Raw genomic sequence first — 16,558 nt, 5'->3', positions numbered from 1 at the left:
GCCGAGCGACGCTCAGCTCTGGCATAACGGGAACACAATGCAGCCCACAATGCACGACGCGCTAGCCGGAGAAAAAGGGGCGAGGGCGAGATTGACTCTACTTCTTCTTCTGCTGAATGAACAAAGAAAGTAAAATATTAATCGAATTCAACCTACTATATAGCATCATTAATCAATAATACAAACCTGAATCATAAATGAAGTCTAAGAGGTGCATTCAAAGTCAAAAAATTTACTGCAGTTTACCGATGGGAATCAGGAGGCGAGCTCAGATCGGACATGACGATTCGGCAATTCTTGCGATCTCAGGGCTGGGAAAATGCGATTCAGAATGCCATAATTTTCATCTTAACAATGATTTTAATCGGAGAAAATAGAAACTGTGTACATTCTGATATTTAACTTAGGCAGATAAATGCAAAATTATTTTGAAGCAGCTTTTATTTTGTCTGAAATTAAATTAATCATTTGAGGTATATTCCTTCGCCACTTGAGACAACTCGCCCTCGGACCCAAGACAACTCGCCCTCGAAAATCGAGGGCGAGCTGTCTCCGGGGTGACTTGTCTCGAGGGCGAGTTGTCCTGGATCCGTTTTGAAATAAGAAGTCCCAAGTAACGTAGACCACTATCATGACTAGAACTATCTAGTTGTCTTAGATTCTTTCTAAGGTAACGAGGCCGAGGCAACTATATTCATGAATAAAAACGCAATAGGAAAACAAAATAATTCAACTCAGGGATCTTGACTCTAACTAACTGGTTAATCCTACCTGGTTTCTCGAGACGACTTCGTGACGAATGTGAAAGTAGCAAAACGACGCACTTTCTGTTTGTTGACAAGAAGCCTACGCACAACTACAATGTAGGCCTACCCAAACCACAGCACAGGCACCACAGCTGCCGAATGAAGTCCCGTTCTGCCGCGGGAGTGGACAGTAGTGAAGTCCAGTAGTTTTAGACCTCTAACTTTGACTCTGTGTAATACGCTGTGACCCACTTCTTCAGATAATTAAAAGGAGTTCAAGGAGTTTCGAGTTCTTATGATATCTACGCAAGTCGCCACGAAAAATACGCCCCCGTGGAACATACAAGTCAGGGACGACGACGCTCCAAACAATGCAATGGTTGTGTAGACCTCCGTGTGTCAGGTGACCGAGCGAGGGTGTGAGTGCATGATACACGTGACACAATACAATACTTGTACTAGTACAATGTACTGAGTACGCGTACTACAGTCATATCCATGCTTTCTTTTTCACTTGGAATGACAATTGAGCAGAATGATTCCGAAGCAACCTGGGAGTTAGTGGTAAAGCTTAGTATTCCTGTTCAATATCAATGTTTTTAATGACAATAACCTCGTTTTTTAACTCTTCATTTTTCACGTTTTTTTTTTTTTTTTTTTTTTTTTTATATCGGACCTTATTTATTTTTTTTTTTTTAGGAAATCTACCCCGAAAATGAATAAACTTCAAAAGAAAGAGGAAAAACAAATATTCGCTACAGAACGATACAAAAAATGACAAAAAAAAAAAAAAAAATCGGATAAGAAATGAGAGAGATATGACATTTTGAAATTCAGTATTTTTTTTTCGGAAAACATTTTTCGACCAGTCCTGATCGTGAATATTCAAATCAGCAAATTGACGATGTCATGCTCTCACATTTTCTTCATTTCATTTCATTTCATTTCCGACGAAAGTATAATATACAGTATGACATTTGCATTCTTATTCATTTGCATTCTTATTCTCTTTATCGCCACTTGATCAGTAATCAAGTGGTGACTTGTACAGTATATTACATTCTTACAATGTTGTATTGCTTAGACACTGCCATTGTCCTCGTCAAGCGTTTGCTTATGATGATGGTCTCCTGAATTTCTGAACATCAAGAGTTGCCTGATTTGTCTTTGAACAATATATACTGTAACTTATTTTTGCATAAATGTATGCACAAAATAGTTTGTTTATTTTCACTTTGCATTGCGTCAGAAAAAAAAAATGTTGGATATTTGAATTAATCATTTATTTGCTTTTGCTGTCAGGTTCAAATTATGCTGTGCTCAATTAGTTCGTTCAATTGACTTTGTATTTATATGAAAAAAAAATTCAGAAATAAAATCAAAATCAATTCAAATAAAAATCAAATACGGAAATGAAAACAATCTCATATTTCAACTGTATGAATATATTAACTTGCCGTAAAACCACCCAAAGTAAAAAAGAACAAATGTCACCTTTCATAAATCTTAGTATTGGAACATGCTTTTACTTGTATTGGCTAAAAATAACACATTTTCCAAATTTAATGTTTAACATGCATGAAAAATTGTGAGGTAGGCCTTATAAACATCATTAACTCATTAAGATATTCATAAGGAGTGGTCGAGAAGTGTTTTCTGAAAAAAAAAATGTGGAATTTCAAAATGTCACATCTTCCTTTTTATCCGATTTTTGTCATTTTTGTACCATTCTATAAGGAATATTTCTCATTTGTTAAAGTGTATTTATTTTTGGGATGGATTCCTTCTTTAAGATCTTTATTTCAGCGCCTACTGTCAACAAATGGTAATAACCTGAGGGGAACTGTACCCGGAATGAAATCATATACTTCTATCCACATTTCATCTTTCAGTCCAGTATGAAAATGGTATATTTACACTATCCAAACTGGCCAAAGAAACAGAACATGCCTGTCATCCAAGTTCGAAAAAGCCCGGTAGAACTATTAGGCTATAAAAGCCATGGGCCTATGGTTTCAACGTGGAATATCGTAACTATAGTACCTCCCCCCCCCCCCCCCCAAAAAAAAAAAAAAAAAAAAAAATCTCTGTCTCTCTCTTCCTTATCACTCTATTCCACGAGCATCATGTTTGACACCCTTGAATTCTTGTTTTAATTGTACTAATGTGCATGTCATTGATGGCCAAAGAGTCAAGTTCTTAGCTTATTGTTGGCCTAATTATGTCACACATGTTGATATTGTATCTAGCAACGTATCTAGTAATGAAAATTGTTGAAATTGAAGAAAAGTACCAGTACTTTTTTACAATTTCAACAATTTTCAGTACTAGTACATCAGATGTATTATGTTTGATGATATTGCTGAAAAAAAAAAGAATAAGGTAAGTGATGTGTCAATAACAGAGAATAAATAAATCAAATCAAATTTTATCAAAGAATATTTCTGTATAAAGAAGTTTCAATAGAACCCATTAGGGTTCATTAGAAAATTGTTCTGTTGAACAATAATCCACAAATCTTGACGGGCAAAAAACGAGTAACGGACACTTAAACTCACAGAGAAGTCCAAAAGGACCCATCAAACTTGTAATGAGCCACTTGAAACCCAGAGACAATTCAATGCACAAATTATAGCCACCTATATTAATGTAAATAAACATCCTTACAACTTCGTAGATCTGCTCTTTGTCAATACAACATAGGATATAGCATGTACAAAAAAGGACGAGAGACTTAGCCTATAAAAACAATAAGTCACCCCAGTAACTGAGTTTCACACTGTGAATTTACTGTACATTTTCTTCATTGTCGAAGTTAATCACTTGATTTATTTGTCACGAATATCAAAGTGTGAAAACGAATTTCGAACATTCGTGTCTATGGCTCTATTTGTTTCAGCAGCTTATCCGCCTTAGGAAACGAAACATGCCACATTCATCATTTTTGTATAAAAACTGGAAATATGATAATGGTTCTGTACACGTATAGGCAAATTGGGTGCTGTTCGTTATTCCGAAGGTTCGATATTCCGAAGGTTCGTTATTCCGAAGGTTCGTTAATCCGAAACACGCAAATTCCCTATACCTAGAGGTTCGTTAATCCGAAAATGAAAAAGGGTTCGATAATCCGAACATTTGTGGCGTTATTCCGAAGGTTCATTATTCTGAAGATTTCTTCATCCGAAAATGAAATTCGAAAAGACGAACCTTCGGAATAAGGAATCTTCGGACTGAAGAGCCTTCGGAATAAAGAGCCTTCGGAATAACGAGCTGTTAACCGGCAAATTAGCTTCTATGAATGGAACAACCCTAAATCTAAAAGGAACAACAGGATTCTCTCTTGATTCATAGCGAGGATTAAACACACACACACACACACCCACACACACACACACACACACACACACACACACAGCACGGCCGCCATCAATAGAATACAATCATGGCAATATTGGACAGTACAGGCATGACAGGGTGAACGGAAGTTGTTGCTAGACCGATAGGTTTTCTGTTGATTCTTGTGGATATGCATGACACACATTATGCCCAAGTTTGTTTTTTTTTTTGCATTTTATTGGTTCCAAATAGAATCCTGTAGATACGAATAGAACCAACATAAACCAATAAAGGTTGTCAGACCGGCTGTCTTGTATTTTCGACCTGAAATATAAACATACAGAGGATAACTGAATGTATCTAGGATGCTGATAGCACGCGTACTGCAGAAAAAGGTTGACATGGTTTCGATTGGTGGTGTCCCTCTGTCAAACAGAATGTCTGATAATTGGAATATCAAAAGTATACCAAATGGCAAATATTTTAGATTATGACAGAGAAAGCCGTTCCAATGACCCTCAATAATAGGACCTGTGACAACCAAGATGGCTGCTATAAAACGCTGCTGAAAATGTGTGCAATTATTGCCATTATTTTGGCGGTATGAATTCACGGGGTGTGACATGTCATGCACTTATTTTGATGAAATCGCATTTACAAAAGGCCCCTATATTATGTAACACTTGCTGAACAGACTGCTGAATATTTATATCATTGGATGGTTATGAATGGGATACCAGGGAACATTGCACGAGTTAGGACCAATATTGCACGAATCGAAGATGAGTACAATATTGACCCTAACGAGTGCAATATTCCCTGGTATTCCATGAATCAAGGCCATCCAATATAATTATTATCATCTATACAATCAAGCACAGCAAGTATAAACTGCACAAAATTACCCGACTTCTACTCGTCTTGGAAGTTGACTCGGCAGTCACATCACAGCGCTGAAAAGTCAATCAGTCATGACCACTATATATAAGACAATTTTAAAAGTGAAACATTCTGTGAGGAAATTCGTACGAATTTTCACACTCAATATCACGAATCTTTCTGCATATATTTCCTATGAATCATAAAAATGATTATTGGTTCTGCCATCTCTTGAGGTTTATTGCTGGCTCACCTTATGCATTTTTTTTTAATGAAATCTAAAAGTAGGTCCTACTGCCAGTGCCAGGGCTCGTTTGATATAACGAATACAGTGGATATTCTGACGTTTTCGTGTTGTTTGAAGAAGGTATCAAGTTGCGCCTGTATGCCTCTTAGACAAGCCTGGTTAGACATTTGAATTCTTAAATTCAACATACATGTATATGTTTATACATATAATATTACACTCCTAAAAAGAAAAGGGTAAATCAGCATTTTAAAAGGGGCGAGGAGTGACAGTGTTTTAAAAATGTTGTATTCACCCCTTTTCTTGCTGTATCTGGCACATCTAACTGCTGGATTCAGCTTGATATAAGGGTGAATACAACCTTTTAAAAACGCTGTCACTCCTTGCCCCTTTTAAACGTTGATTTACCCTTTTCTTTTTAAGAGTGTATTTTGTTTGTAATTATTATCATGTGGAGAATGATGATAAAATATGATTATTATATTTCAGCAGTTTGAATCTATTGGGAATTATATTGAATTATTTTGAATTATATTGAACTATTTTGAATTTTTATTAATGATATATTTCTGTTGATGAGATGATGTTAGATTGTGTTTTTGTATTAAATTGAATGATTGATTTGTGTATATAAAGGAAATGTTTCAGAAGATTGGTATTATATGATATTGCATTATATCATGACACATTAGGATGACAGGCCGAAAGCTCCACTGATTAAAAGGAAGAACAAGATCGAGAGCAACGTCCACCTCAAGTCTAATTTCTTTCAATATGCTACCCACAATGGGGCGCCGCATACGTTTGGGAAGGGAACTGTATCTCTCGGATATCATAAATGCATATACAACTGTATGTCAGTATGCGCACATGACATTTACACACGTACACACAAACACACACACACACACACACACACACACACCCACACACACACACACACACACACGCAAGGAAGATTGAGTGAAAGTACTACTATAAGATTTTATATCTATCCACAGTTTATGTAACGAAGAAGAACGGACATTGACATACGTGACATAGTGACTCAAAGCGGATATGCGGTGTTCTCATATACAGTATTATAGTACATTCATTTTATTTACTTTGGTTATCAACAGTGGTGCCACAATTAATGATACATAGTTTTCTAGGAAAACAGACTTCTGCCATGCTGCTGCATTATTTCATTTCATTTATAAAGTTTATTTTTCTTTACTGGGCGTAATGCTTTTAAATCATTCGATGAGATACAGATACATTGTACTGGGAGAAGACTGTGCTGTATCTATACCTGTCAAAACAATGCACGTATTATACGCAACAACACGATTTTGTGATACAAATAAAAGTACTAAAAGGAAAAAGTCCGAACAATAATTTATCAATGATTTTCTTCACCCATGTTGAAAGACAGAATTGTTTATATAAAGTTACGTGTTAACTCAGGGTGCTGGTTGAATACTATACATTTCCTTCCCTTGTTTAGTCAAATCTCTTGCGAATCATGGCGCATCTCAGGAGTAATTGTTTGTGGACATAAAAAAACCTCACTCATATACAAAGACGCACGCCAATTGACTAATAATATTGTGATACAAAACTAAAGGAGCCTAAAATATAGTTATCAATACAATACAATGGTTCTTTCCTGTCATAATGTTATATCAATTTTGCAAAATGTGCATAAAAATATAATAACACTGATATCATATTTTCGAAAACATTAAGCATTGAATATGTACGCATAATATCGCATTCCCAATGTTATTGCATTTAAAATGTTACCGCATGGCCGGCGGAACCGGGGTGGGAGGGGGAGCTCAGGACCCCCACTTTTTGTTGCATATACAAAGCTTTTTTTTTACCCCCCCCCCTTTTTTTTTTTTTTTTTTTTTTTTTTTTGGTGTTGTCTGTAAGCTGATTAAACCCGGAAGTGGCAACAGAAATATACTGGGTCCCCTCACTTTTAAAAACGTGGCGCCGGCCCTGTACTGAACTTAAATTCATTACCACTATCCTTACATCCTTACTGTATAACAACAGTAGATACAAAGTTGGAATACATGAGTATCTAATAACAGTTTTTGTTGTTGTTGTTGTTGCTGTTGTGCTGCTGCTGCTGCTGCTGCTGATGTGGTTTGTGTTTGAAATCATGATTTTTTTATACATGTTCTATACTTGAAATTGCGGTTGAATTTCAGCTCGAAACTCTTGCCTCAGTTTAGCTTTAAAAGCTATAATTTCTAAAGCAAACATTATTACACGAAGGTATAAAAAAAAAAAAAAAAAACTTTGGTAATCGAGTGATTTAGAGACCACTGCATCTTCTTGACATTATCAAGTTAAACAAAGCGGGAATAAAAAGGCATGAATGGTGAAGAAAAAAAAAAACCCCACAAAGATAACATTAGTTGGAAATACAGCTGCACACAATTTCAAGCTCTATAAACTGCAATGCTGTACATGCATCATCAGATCACAAAAATGTTTGAGATGGGCTTTCTAACCCTTTTGGTGCCAGGAACTCTCGACAGTACATTGATGTGTATACCATTCATATTTCTATAATATTTTTATAGAGTTTTCTGGGCCAATCGACACTCAAAGCACAAAAAGGGTTAAAATAATACGCTCCATGAAAACTCGAGTCACGTAAAATACCGAGGCGAGCCAGGAACGATAACCACAAATTTTGGATATTGATTATGGTCTAGACTTGACCGAGACCCTCACTCACACGCGACCTGTCGGAAGAGGGCGTGCAAACAACACGTGCGCCTGTCCAGCTGCCCACGTGAGAGGAGAATATGATTCTATTGCTATCTTCGTCCTTTGTAACCACTAAATTGCCCAGCCGTTGCTCATTGACCTGACGCCAATCTTGAATGAGACAAACAAACAAACAAACAAGCAAACAAACAAACCAGGCCCGTAGCCAGGGGGGGTGCGTCGGGTGCGTACGCACCCCCCCAAATTCTGAAAGGTCCACTTTTTCATAATAACGGTTTTTAGCAATTCTCAAGATAACAATCCAAATAAATATAAAGACACATTATATGCTACGTAAATGTGGAAGAGTACGTTTAACAATGTTAAAAATAATTGTACGAAACCCTTTTGTTGTACCATCGGATCGTCCCCATGCACACAAACACAAATATTATGTATCAATTTGTGCGAGCTATTATTATATTGGCACTGCATGCCATGGCCCTTGGCGCGTGTGACCGGTGTTTTTTTTTTTTTTTTTTTTTTTTTTTCCACTGGCCCCCCGAGTACGTGCGATTCGTGGATGACATTGAGGTTGACACTTGCATTTTTTCACAGGAACAGAGGTAAGTGGATGAAAATCTATAATAGCCTCAAGTTTACATATATGATAAAAATTAAAGAAATTTCCTCGAAATTACTATTATCGAAAACCTGAGACATTTTATATCTACGTCTACACATCTACAGTCAGTGAAAAACCCTATGTATGATAGCATTGTGAGAGCGTTAGACTGCATTGTGACGCATCGTTATTTAATTTACATTCTTTATTGATATATTTTCATAAATATCTCAGGTAATGAGTCGGATTGGATTACAATTCTCACTTACAGCTTTGTAGAAGTCTGAGTCAACAGTATCACACAGTACTTCAAGACGTATTATAGTACAAACGATTTCTTGAGCCTGCACCGTTTCAGGCTCTGTTCTGGATACGGCGGTAGAAACTCATTCTTTTTTGTTGTTTATTTCATCATTATTTACTAATTTTTTTTCTAACTTACAGGTAGCGGATTTCTTTGCAGGCCAAATTCGGAAATGTAGTGTTGATTATTACTTATACATTTTCTCATGTTGTGACAGTTCTATTGGTTCTTATTTTAAAGTGAGCCAAAACCTAAGAACATTTTCACTTATAATTTCCAAAGAGTATTATGCAGGCACGCAAACTCATTTTAGTTGTATTTCATTTAAATGTAATGGGTAAGAGGATATGAGAGAGAATGGAAAGTGCTGAGCTATGAAGTAAAATGGTAAAGTAAAAAGTTTGTCAGATAGTATTACAAAAGAAACTCATTCTTTTTTGTTTGTTTATTTTATCATTATTTACTTATCTCTCTTCTAACTTAAAGGTAGTGGATCTCTTTGCAGCCCAAATTCGAAAATGCCTAGAGACAGCTAGTAACCAAATATGCTACTATAATTTAATAAATAAGAAATAACCATTCCAGTATGTATCTTAGTGTGCACAGTAAGACAGATCAAATCTAATAGGAAAACATCTGAGCACTAAGCCTGAGGTCTGAATTTGCACTCAACTTCTTCCAATGGCTAACGGATGTTTAATTTTTGTATTTCACTGACCTCCAAATTTCACAAAGAAAACCTTCTTAGCATGATGGTTAATATGACATTTGACTGATATTGGAGATGTTTGCGAATCGGATCTACTACCTTTAATATTATTAAATCTAAAATGATTATTTGAAAGTTCGGAAATGCTGGAAATATCCTACCACAAGGAGGCAAAATATAAATGGTTCACATTTACAATTCATTTTGTTTTAAAAATTTTCTTATTTATTTTCGTTTTTGACAAACTCGCATACCAACGGCTGATATACTGTATAGTAAAGTGAATGTTTCATCTTCCAAACAGCATCCAATGGGATGGAAAACTCCAACTGAAAGGTGGACACCGTGACCATACTCGCTAAAGAAAACACGTAATAGGGGTCGTTTTTTCTCACGGATTAGATGGAAAGTGTGATGTACGAGCGTATATAATCAAAGGGTATCAAAAAGGCCGAAATTTGGGAAAATGGTATATTGTTCAATCATGATGAAGTACTTCTTTAGGGTGCAGGAAACATTTAAGAAATACTTGTTTTTAAGGCCCGAAAAAATCATATGATCATTACTCGCTTAGGGGCCATTTTGAAAGTCCATGTATGAGCATGGTGTCCACCTTTTAATTGTCGCTACCCCTCCCGGGACAGTATCAAAGGACCGTTTTGTTAATTAACGCAATCCCCCCTTCCTTTAAAAATCCTGGCTTCAGGCCTGCTAACGCGGGTATACAATAGAAAAAATAAAAGTTAAAACAACACCAGGAAAATCACTATTCTCAATTTTGCGGCGCGCTACGCGCGCAGAGTCTCGAACACAATTAAATTTTGCAACTTCCTGGCAAAATGAATTTTTACTATTTCCTAGATGAAATACCGTAACGCGATTGCATGCAACAGACAAAAATACAAATTTCCTCGAGACTGTAAAACGTCATTAAAACAGTCAAAATTCACAATTTGCGGCGCGCTTCGCGCGCAAATTCTTATACAACTTTTGTAGTTCGGTCGTCCAAAGAATATATATATATATATATATATATATATATATATACATATATAATTGTGTGTGTGTGTGAGTGTGTGTGTGTGTGTCATCATTGGTATTGGTACCGAAGGTCCGTTTTTTTAGTGACCGCACCCCCCCTTGAAAAATCCTGGCTACGGGCCTGCAAACAAACAAAAAGTTAATAAACACATAAACAAACTAACAAGCAATACCTAGGACTATTTTCATGAAAGTTACATGTTAGTACATTGCCTAGGCTGACAATGAATCTTTTGTTTGTTTGTTTGTTTTTTGGTAATGAGGTAAAAGGTGAGGCGTCAGTGGTCGGGTACTAAATGTTCTTAATGATGAAATCTCCTCCATACCTTAGAAATGGCACAATGTATACATTTAGTGTAACTTGGGATGGTAATATACTGTATACACATGGGTGCATTACTGCACAATAAATCTGTAGGTAAAAAGGGCAAGTGAAAATGCTAGAATATCACCATTTTTTCTATATATAAAAAAAAAAAAAGCTCAAGATGTTGTCATGAAAACTGGTGTATCCCAGATAAAGTGATTATTTGGCGATCATGTAAATCTATCCTCTCACATTGTCAAGATTTGGGTCCCTTATTGTCTTTTTCCCCCCTTTTTTTCCCCTTCTTTTTACATTCCACCTTGTGTTGTCCTTTTTTGCCAAATGACATTTAAGATACTTTAAAGATTTGTTCTACGTGCGTGTGTTCCGTTTCTTTAGTAAAAAAATGTTACAAAGCATATACCAATGTTCAGAGGCCGTTGTCCTAGTCAAGCGATTTGCTTATTGATAACGGTCTCCCCCTGTAATGAAATTCATGTGTTATTTCACATGATTATATACTTCTAATGTGAAATCTTATTTGTATTTTCATGACTTGTGAATAATTATGTTTGATATTGTCATACTTACAAATTTGTATTTTCTGTTATGTAATTGTACAAGGGGAGAAATAAAACTTACTGAAACTGAAACTGATACTAAGAGGCAGCGTAGACATAATAGGGTATCATAGCCGTGATAGCGGGGAAATGTCGGAAAGCTTAACAGCATAAATGTTCTCTTCGAATCCTTTGATTTAACAGGTAATAGTTGATCACCAACAGTATACAAGCACAGCAGTACATACTGCAGGCCTACATAATGAACCAACATTATAAAATCTTTTCTTCTTTCTATAGTTTGATATGTAGGAACGTGTGACTGTGAGATCAATACTCAAAATTAATATAATAATTATACATTACCTATCAGAACTAAATCCATTCTTATTATCATCTTCGTTTTCATTCTTTATGTCGTAATCGTCCCTCCCTCACCAGCTTTCACATTATCGTTTCGCATATTATGATTTTAATCACATAAATTTATATCACTGCATTTGGCTTTTGATCAATGGGAGTAAAATATCTACTACGTTGCAAACACAATATGGATGGAAATCTACAGATTTAGATTTGCGAAATAAAAAAGGCTGAGATAAAATTAACGTTTTTGCTGGCTCACTATGGGTTCGGTAACAAGGATATGTTTCTTTGCCCTTGTGATTGCTTCGCATATAATATTATGATTATACTAGACCGACACCTACGAGTCGTACAGCCCACGAGTTCGACATTGAAAACAGGTCCATGAGTTATACAGCTCACGAGTCATACAGCCCATGAGTTCGACAGATACAGCACGACAGTGTGTCGGTCTCGTGGGCCTTGTTAGCTTATTGTCGAACTAATGGGCTGTGTGACTCGTGAGCTGTAACTCATAGGCCGTATGACTGGTGAGCTGTATGACTCGTGGGCCGTATGACTCGTGGGTATCGGCCTCGTGACGTGCACCTGATATTTGTACTACGTCGCCTACACAATATGGATGAAAACCTACAGATGCACATTATTTTGCAAAAAATGAAAAGACTGAGATGAAATTAATGTTTTTGCTTGCTCATTATGGGTTTGGTTACAAGGATAATATGTTTCTTTGCCCTAACTTGCCCCTCAACGTGTGAAATATGGAATGAGGTCTTTTTAATAATCAATGAAAGAATGCTTACCTGGGGTTCCATCTTCGTAGAGCGCCTGCAAACTGTAGCTGACGCTATTGACGGGAAAACCACATCGCCAGTCTCCCGCCGACGATCGGTCGCTCGAATTCCACGACGTTTGGCCCGGCGGCCAGCAGCAGAGGCAGTTGAGCCAGATGGAACTGTCGTTGCCGCACTCCGCTATGACTGCGTCGACCAGGGACTCGACGTACGTATCGCCGAATGCCCATTGCAGCATCATATTGGCTTGGTTTTTGCACATCCTGCGAGCGTTTGCTGAAATCCACCTTCATGCAGCTGATGTAATAGTTATCTGTTTGGATTTCACGATAGAAATTTTGTGTAACGGTGTGCGGTGAGGAAAGCTTATACAGTGAAACCCCGTTATAACGAGTTCGGTTATAACGAGGAACCGCTTATAACGAGGTAATCGCGTCGGTCCCGTTTTCCTTTGCGTGTAAACCTATGGCAGAACGAATCGGTTATAACGAGTTCGGTTATAACGAGATTCCGGTTATAACGAGGACAATTTCGATGCATCATGATAAAGAAAAACATAAGCAATTTGATCGGATATAACGAGGTTCCATTTCTTGACTAAATTGCCGCTTTCAAACACGCGACAAACGAAACCCTGAAAACCGAAATCACGCTATCCACGTCTTTTTCCGTTTTGCAGAGAACCGTTCCTTCCATGTTTTCTTCTAAATCACGCGATAATACACAGGAATGTCTTCCGATGTTCCTACTAAATCATTAAACATAATCATTCGATTTTCTTTTCCGCGAGACACGCGTGCGTGATATTAGGGCAGACCACACCGCAACGAGAAATAAAAAAGATAACGCATTCAAAAACTTTTCACGTAGCGACACTTGTGGCCAAAAATGGACAATTGGAATGCGTGTGCAACTCATTATTATATCCTTTCCATTTTTAGTTCCGACTTCCAGTTCTTTTGCTGCTTAGCAAATATGAGTGTGGATGATTAAAGCCGAAATAATTAATGAAATCATCGCGATCCCGTCGGGTGACAGTAGCGTAAAATAGTTGAATAGCGCATGTTAACCTCCTTAATCGGTGTTCAGAAAAAGAAACGAACGCATTTATTAATTTGAATAGATCTGGATTTGTTCATTATCATTAACAAATGATAATTTAAATATGAGTGTGTATGATTAAAGCCGAAATAATTAATGAAATCATCGCGATCTCGTCGGGTGACAGTAGCGTAAAAATAGTTGAATAACGCATGTTAACCTACTTAATCGGTGTTCAGAAAAAGAAACAAACGCATTTATTAATTTGAATAGATCTGGATTTGTTCATTATCATTAACAAATGATAATTTAAATATGAGTGTGTATGATTAAAGCCGAAATAATTAATGAAATCATCGCGATCTCGCCGGGTGACAGTAGCGTAAAAATAGTTGAATAACGCATATTAACCTACTTAATCGGTGTTCGGAAAAAGAAATAAACGCATTTAACAGTTCAAGGATGTACAAAACGCGAAGAGATTTTCGAAAGAAATAAAGAACGCATTTTTAATCCTGTCGGACGCAACGATCATACATTGTGTTTTACAGCCGAAATGATTCATGAAATTATCGAATTCCCGCTGGGCTCCAACAGCGTAAAATACCTCTCAAATTAACGGTAAATAACGCATGTATGTTACTCTGAAATTATCGCGATCTCGCCAGGTGACAGTAGCGTAAAAAATAGTTGAATAAGCATGTTAACCTAGAAACAAACGTATTTATTGGTTTGAATAGATCTGGGTTTGTTCATTATCACAATTTTAGCACTGCATTTCACAATGAAGATTTTTCTTTCTTTCAGAATGGTCTATGAGGTACAGATTTGCGTAAAAAGGATCACAACGTAACCTTCCACATTCAATCCTGTCGCATATTTTTCAAGAACGGATGTACAAAACGCGAAGAAATTTTCGGAAGAAAATAAAGAACGCATTTTTAATCCCTTCGAGCGCAACGATCATAAGATTATATTGTATAAGATTACAGCCGAAATGATTCATGAAATCATCACATTCCCGCTGGGCATCAACAGCGTTAAAATACCTCGCAAGTTATGGTAAACAACGCCTGTATTTTACTCTATTTGCGCTGGTGTTAGGAAAAATTAACAAACAAGAATTACAATAAAGAATTATCTCATTTCAACATCTACTTTTCCGTCTAATTCACAAATAATTTCCCTTTATTATCTCAATAATAATGATCCATAATTGTGTAATAACAACGCAAAGGGTGGGTATATTCCGATGTCGTGCTTATGTTTTTCTTTGTTTTTGATGCGTACGGTTATAACGAGGTACCGGTTATAACGAGGTAATATCGCCGGTCCCACGGACCTCGTTATAACGGGGTTTCACTGTAATACTTATCATATTTGCATTCCTTTTACCATACTTCAAATTTTTATTCCTTATTCTCAATTTTTGTTTCCTTTTGTTTGTTTCTTTCTTGTTGTCGTCATGGTTGTTGTTGTTGTTTTTCTGTTTGTTGACAAGAAGCCTACGTACCACTACAATGTAGGCCTACCCAAACCACAGCACAGGCACCACAGCTGCCGAATGAAGTCCCGTTCTGCCGCAGGAGTGGACAGTAGTGAAGTCCAGTAGTTTTAGACCTCTAACTTTGACTCTGTGTAATACGCTGTGACCCACTTCTTCAGATAATTAAAAGGTGTTCAAGGAGTTTCGAGTTCTGATGATATCTACGCAAGTCGCCACGAAAAATACGCCCCCGTGGAGCATACAAGTCAGGGACGACGCTCCAAACAATGTGTAGACCATGTAGACCATGTACCACGGCGGCCTCGATGTGTCAGGTGACCGAGGCGAGCGAGCGAGGGTACGGGTGTAGTGAGTGCATGATACACGTGACTAGTACAATGTACTGAGTACACGTACTTCAGTCAGAGTCCGATGCTTTCTTTTTCACTTGGAATGACAATTGAGCCAATTCCGAAGCAACCTGGGAGTTAGTGGCAACGCTTAGTATTCCTGTTCAATATCAATGTTTTTAATGATAATAACCTCGTTTTTTAACTCTTCATTTTTTATGGTTTTTGATATCGGACCTTATTTTTTTAGGAAATCTACCCCGAAACTGAATAAACTTCAAAAGAAAGAGGAAAAACGAATATTCGCTACAGAACGATACAAAAAATGACCAAAAAAAAAAAAAAAAAAAATCGGATAAGAAATGAGAGAGATATGACATTTTGAAATTCAGTATTTTTTTCGGAAAACATTTTTTGACCAGTCCTTATGAATATTCAAATCAGCAAATAGACGATGTCATGCTCTCACATTTTCTTCATTTCATTTCATTTCATTTCCGACGAAAGTATACAGTCATGACATTTGCATTCTTATTCATATTTGCATTCTTATTCTCTCTATCGCCACTCGATCAGTAATCGAGTGGTGACTTGTATATTATATTCTTACAATGTTGTATTGCTTAGACAATCATTTCTGAGGCCATTGTCCTCGTTGATGGTCTCCTGAATTTCTGTCCATCAAGAGTTGCCTAATTTGTCTTTGAACAATATATACACTGTAACTTATGTTTGCATAAATGTATGCACAAAATAATTTGTTTATTTTCATTTTGCATTATGTCAGAAAAAAAAGTTGGATATTTGAATTAATCATTAATTCTATTTGTTTTAACTGTCAGATTCTAATTATACTGTGCTCAATTAGTTCGTTCAATTGACTTTGTATTTCATTTTGTATTATATGAAAAAGAAATTCAGAAATAAAATCAAATTCAATTCAAATAAAAATCAAATACGGAAATGACAACAATCTCATATTTCAGCTGTATGAATATAAAACTTGCCATACTATAAACCACCCAAAGTAAAAAAGAACAAATGTTACCTTTGAT

The sequence above is a fragment of the Diadema setosum genome, chromosome 16, assembly GCF_964275005.1.
Source record: "Diadema setosum chromosome 16, eeDiaSeto1, whole genome shotgun sequence".
Taxonomy (NCBI): domain Eukaryota; kingdom Metazoa; phylum Echinodermata; class Echinoidea; order Diadematoida; family Diadematidae; genus Diadema; species Diadema setosum.
The sequence above is the reverse complement of the archived record's forward strand: the minus strand, read 5'-3'. Positions refer to the sequence as shown.